We start from the raw sequence: 6,750 nt of genomic DNA on the forward strand, positions 1-6,750 counted from the left end.
AAGGCGCCCTAACATCAGACTAATCTTTAGCTCCCTCTACTGGTCCAAGTTGAGACTCAGATTGGTTAACTCCAAAATATTAAAATTCAGGCGGGGGGTGGAGCGGAAAGGGCTTGAGCCCCTGCCCCTTTTATCCTTGATGCCCCTAGTGACCTTTAGTGGATCTGTGTCCACTAACTATCAAATTATGGGCAAGAATGTTTTTTCCAACACACACATTTGAATAAAAACCTAGGTCTCTGATGCTGAAGTTGCAAAAACAGTTTTATTTTTCGGAATTGTCCTCGTAATAGCAGTAAAAACCCTCCTCACCTCTAAACACAGAAATGGTTCGGTTGCAGAGAAAACTTCTGACTTTATTTTCATCATTCTGCCCCAGTGCTGGACTAAATGCCTGGTTTGCTACGAGCAGCCTGAGTCGGTCCCACCGCTGTGGAGCAGAACCAGATATCCTGATATAATTTTTTTCTGTGTGTGTGTGAAAAATACAGCAAAAAAAGTCACTACGTAGTCAACCGTGGGGTTACTGTTGTAAAACCTGCATAGGGAGATGACCTGGTGGGCGGACTGTCCATCAGCCCTCTCTTGGTGGACAGTGGCTGATCTTTGTGACTTTGTAGGTAGATGAGGTTGGTGGAAAGGACTGATTCTACAAGTTAGTCATGGACAAGCGGCGACCACCCGAAGGGATGGAAATCAGGGAGATTATGTTGATGGGACTAAGTGTGTGTGTGTGTGTGTGTGTGTGCGTACGCGCGCACTTGTTAATGTACAACTGAATAACCATGACTAAGTAGGGTCCGCACCTTGGCTCAAGCCCAAGGGTCCACACCCTCCTAAAGTTTTGTCTATGTGTAGATTCAGTTTGAAAAATATGGACTGATCAGTTTTTATTTACATTTTCAAACTGCATGGTGAAAATAATTTATAACCTTCTCAACAAAGAATGGATAAATCTTTATTTGCATTGCAACAAACAAACACTTCCTATAATTGCTGATCAACTTTTGCATGTCTGCTCTATGAAGATGCTTCATCATCTTCATTCTTCACATCAGACTAATCTTTAGCTCCCTCTACTGGTCCAAGTTGAGACTCAAATTGGGAACCAAAAAAAATTTTAAGATTACTTTCATGCAAAGGAAAATGCTAAAATTAAAATATTACCTTCCTCCTAAATCTGCCATAGGTGTGAATAAGTTTTGTCTATGTGTAGATTCTCTGAAACTAATTTTGAAATTCCTTCTTGGTTTCAGAAACACAACAGCACAAAAACATGCATATTGTGACAGTGAACAAATCGCCTGACCTTCACACAGGCTGACGTCAAAATGCAAATCAGTTTGACTTGTTCTGTCTGTGTGCCTTCTCTTAGTCACATTTAACATAAAACTAATACGTAAATATTAAAAACATATCTAAATATAAACACACCAGCATTTGGTTCCTTTACTGAGCTGTTACTGTCACTAACACTGGTCACGTGTTTCCTAACTTTTGAAGGTCTCCTTCAAAAGATGTTGTTGTAGACATCATTGTCATCATGGCTCAACGTGTTTGGAGTGGAAGAGTTCATGTAAACAACATCCTCATGTAACTCATAGANGTCTGATTGCACTAAGACAGAAAGAGGGAAGCTCAAAGTGTTGCAACTCGGAGTCGATTAATGCCGGAAACATTTCTGCCAATTCATTATTGTGGGTGTCGTCTGTAAAGTTCAATCTATTATGCTGAATGAAATGTTTAATCTTCCAGTTAAAACTATTTACCTTTTCTTACTTCCAGCTTTACTTCAGTGTAGAGATCTATTAGTCTTTTTCTGTTCACTCCACACCAGTATTTTCCAGCATGATCCAAACGAAGATCAGAGATGGTCACAGTGAAGATTCTTGATGTTTTGTCATCATAGGTGGAATATTTGTACTGATTATTTTGTGATCTTGTGAAAACATCCTCATTTCCACATGGGTCGTTACACATATATTTCTCATAACTTTCATAACCTTCATCATATCGACAAGAAACATTCACATTTCTTCCTTCGTATCCAAACACACGGATCAAACCTGTAGCACGGCTCACACAGCACACAGCAGCTGGAAACAGGAGAGAACAAAAACATAATTAAATACAATTAACTTTAATTCAAAATCATTGTCATTTTTGCAAAAGAACAAGATTTTTATTGTGAGTCCTCAGCAAACATACTCAATAAATATATAAATAGATAAAGCTTTATTTGTAAAAGATAACAGGCAGACATGTATGTATTTAAAAACAAATAATACAAACGTCACAAGTTAGCTACGAAGGGGGCTAACTTCTAAATTTTTATAATGTTAAGATGATAAAATCTACTCCTGCTTTTTAAAGCCACGGGAAAATGTTGGATTTATATTTGAATGAATATTAAAACTTACCAGACAAGATGAACAACATAACCTGGAAGCTCCACATCTTTGCATGACTGAGGACGACAAACTAAACCAGAAATAATGTTGAAGTGAATCATGAAGTGTTTTAAGGAAACCACATTAGTCTAAGTTCAGCCCTCTGCACAAACTTCAGCAAACCTCAGAAATGAGGTGTAAAATGATGATATTCTCTATGTTTCAAATGCTAAAACTGAACTCTATAAGTAAGAAGACAGACTTATAATTAGTAAAATAAAAATAAGGAGGAAATAGTCATAGAAAATGAGGGAGGACTGAGGTACAGTGGTTAGCACTGTGCCATCTCAGCAAGAATATTTCCTGTTTAAGTGCCAACAAAGCAGTCTATAGTTTGCTTATTTTTCTTTTTGTTTAGAACATTCATCGATGTTCTCCTTCTCACAATGCAAAAGCGGCTTATAATAGCAAAAATCCAGTGATTGAAAGGTGATTAAAGAAATATTTTGGTCCTGATTTGGTGTTAGTTGTGGTTCGGACCCAAAAGCAGAGAGATGAGACAGCAACTACTGATGGGCCATCTGAAGTCAGGCTTCGAGGCGTGTATTGAGTAAAACGGGGGTGTGTCCGATGAAGCCCCGCTTTGAGGCTTGTGTCGGCTTGCTGAAAACCATGTGACTGGTAACAAATGATGCCTCGCATTGCATGGGTCACATGACTGCTTCATTTTGAGTGTTGGTTTTCAAAATAAAAGCGTGATGAGCCATGCTGCTTCATGGCATGGGTTATTGAGGGTTGCCAGCTTTCTGCAGTCAGTCATTCCACATCTCCAGACTTCATGAGGCCTTCAGATTAGCTCAAGAACTGTGTGCAGAGAACTTCATGGAATGGGTTTCAAAGGTGACCAGCTGCATCCAAGCCATACATCACCAAGTGCAGTGCAAAGCGTCAGATGCAGTGGTGTAAAGCATAGTGCCTCTGAAACTCTAGAGCTGTGGAGGCACATTCTCTGGAGTGACACATTGTGCGTCTCCATCTGGCAATCTGATGGACAAGTCTGGGTTTGGCAGTTGCCAGGAGAACAATACTTGTCTGTCTGCATTGTGGCAAGTGTAAATTTTGGTGGAGGATGATTATGGTTGTTTTTAGGAGCCATGCTTGGCCCCTTAGTTCCAGTGAAAGGAACTCTGAATGCTTCAGCATACCAAGACACTTTGGACTATTCCAGGCTCCCAACTTTGTGGGAACAGTTTGGAGCAGGCCCCTTCCTCTCCCAACATGACTGTGCAGCAGAGCACAAAACAAGGTCCATAAAGACATGGATGGCAGAATCTGGTTTGGATGAACTTGACTGGCCTGCACAGAGTCCTGACCTCAACCCGATAGAACACCTTTGGGATGAACTAAAAGGGAAGCTGAGAGCCAGGCCTTCTCATCCAACATCAATGTGTGACCTCACAAATATGCTTCTGGAAGAATGGTCAGAAATCCCCACCAACACACTCCTAGACCTTGTGGACAGCCTTCCCAGATGAATTGAAACTGTTCTAGCTGCAAAGGGTGAACCAACGTCTTATTGAACCCTATGGATTAGGAACAGGATGTCACTAAAGCTCATCGTCAAGGCAGATGAGCGAATACTTTGGCAATATAGTGTTCATGATAATTCAACTAGCAAAATTAGGAAATACATTTTACTCCTAATAATAGCTAAATTTAAGACTATAGACATTACTGACAAAACATTGAAAATAGCATCACAGTGAGAGACTGTGGGGTGGAGTACTGCAAGAAACTTTGATTTTAATTTTAGCTGCGCAGAACTTCATGTTTATACTTGAGATGTTTTTTTTTCCCTGAAAATGTGCAAATATGGGTTTGTATGTGGTGACTTTGTGTCATGTCTTTGTACTGGCCTAGACTGGTGCGCACTGCCTCATGTCTTATATCTGAAGAAAGAAAACATTTACACAATTAACTGCTAAAATTAAATTACTTCAGTGTTTTTTCAGTTTTGTGCTCTTAATGAATTACTAAAAAAATAGTTTTTTTTAAGAGATCAAAGACATTAGTGATATGAAGAGGTTTATCATTACAACCAGTTTTGTGTCAGAGCATCTCCTCAGCAACATCTGTAACCATAGAAACGGTACCATCTTCCGCTTTGGTTTGTGTCGGGAGCAGAAATTCATCCATCCATGAAATCTATCAAATGAAAGCTTGGATTAAATCTGAATATGTAGTTTTTTTTAGAACTGAAACTCTTCTATTTCATCCAAATAAATGAGGTTAAAAAATATAAAGTTCTGAAAAGCTACACATCAGATTCCACGAGAAAGTATATATACTTTTTAAATTCTTGGTTGCGTGTAAAATGCTTGTTTAATGTAGTTGTAAGATTATATCACTAAGGAAACTGTCATCTTTGCTCCACCACTATTTCTGATGTTATCTTGTCACCTGTCTGAACACTGAGTCATCTTGTTATTTTTTGCTGCTGTTTTTAGCCTTCTTGAAATGTAATTACCAAGCATTTGGTGCCACCAAGTGGTGAATTAATGTAAAGGTATCATGTAGAGATATTTTTGTCAATGTCTGTTAAAATAAACTTTTTTTAAGTAACTGATAAATGGAGCAGAATTAAAGATCTAAAAACATTTTGAAAACGAGGAGCTGACAACCTTGTGTGTCTAACCATCAGAGGATATGATCCCATACTACATGACATTCATTTCACATAGAAATAAGTTTGGCAAACCCTAAAATCATCTGGTGAGAATTTAATTATATCCACCGTAGAAGTACATGTGGACGTTTTCTATCAATATTAATCCACTATCCAAAGTATACCTGAAGAGTGGGTCATTAATTATACTTTATTCCAATTAATAACCTAAATATAGATTTCTGTTGTGTTTTTAGAAACTAATTTCTTTATCAAAGGAGGTTCTGTTGGACTAAATTTTCAAACTGCTGCAGTTTTCTTCTCCCATTACATTTTAACACAAACACACTTGGTCATTAGTTATGCCTGTTCGACTGCTGCTGACACAAATAATGAAGCAAACAATCAAATGGCAGCTACTGAATGCATTTGCACATCTAAATGTCATAAAGACAACTTGTTGGAGTTTAAATCAAGCGTCAGAATAGGGAAAAAACAGATATTTAATAGACTTTGAACTGGTTGTTTGAGGTACACATTCAGAGCTCTGACTTTCAGAAACCGCTGATCTAGTGGGATTTTAACATGCAACCATTTCTTAGGCCCAAAACACACTGCCTGCATCTGCCTTTTCATGCTCTGACCAGATGACACATCTGGATCTGGAGGCACACATCTAAAAGTTGCAGCATGGTGGCTCTCAAGGTCTTGACTTGACACCCAGCTCCATGAAAATAAGACATAAACTCAGAGAACTGACACTCCAAAATCATGACAATAACAGTTTATTTATTTTCCCTTATAAAAATACAAAACTCAATAGATATAAATGTAAAAACTTGCAATGTGAAAGCAGAATTGCAAAGCTCGTGAAAGTAGTTTATCAGAAGCATTAAGATGATAATTATTTAGCAAGAAAAAGCTTTTAGGAAATCAATAAAGCACTTCAGCCTCACAAAAATACAATTGTCTGTACATAATGTAAGACCCAATATTTGGTACACTCTTAATCATTTCTGTGTTTTATAAAAGAACTCATTACAGTAAATGTCCTCAGTTGAAATGTTTCCATATTGAGCTTCATCTTCATAATTTGGGTCCTCAGAGCTGGAACTGGTGCAGGCCCTCTGCTGTGACTGCATCGCAAGAGCATCATGATTTTCGTAAATCTATAATAGAAGGAAGAGATCACAGATCAATCCATGCAGGAAGCAGGGGTGGCATGCCCTGCTCAGATTACATTATGTTTCATTTTGATTAATTTCATTGGCCTGATATTTTAGCTGAGCCCACTTTAGGTGAGAAAGTGGCTTGAGTTACATGCTGACATTTTCAGCCCTTTAAGAGTGTTTCCAACTCAGGAACATGCATAAAGCTCTAGAACAGTGGTTCTTAACCTGGGTTCGATCGAACCCCAGGGATTTGGTGAGTCGGTCTCAGGGGTTCGGCGGAGCCTCCATAGACATAATACAAGAGTAGACCCCGCATTGGCCGCTCCAGCGCAGGAAATACGGCGGCCATCTTGAAGCGGTATACCCTCCTACTTTGCTTAATCAAAACAGTAGAAGATGCCTCTGCACTGAGGGATATTTTTGTTCTGATCGATGTATTATTGATGTGAGGGCTCCACAGACAACATTTCACAAGTAAGATGGACATATTATTGTGTATATATTGTGATTAGAATATTACTTT

This window comes from Poecilia formosa, unplaced genomic scaffold (genome assembly GCF_000485575.1).
Source record: "Poecilia formosa unplaced genomic scaffold, Poecilia_formosa-5.1.2 Scaffold256, whole genome shotgun sequence".
Classification (NCBI taxonomy): domain Eukaryota; kingdom Metazoa; phylum Chordata; class Actinopteri; order Cyprinodontiformes; family Poeciliidae; genus Poecilia; species Poecilia formosa.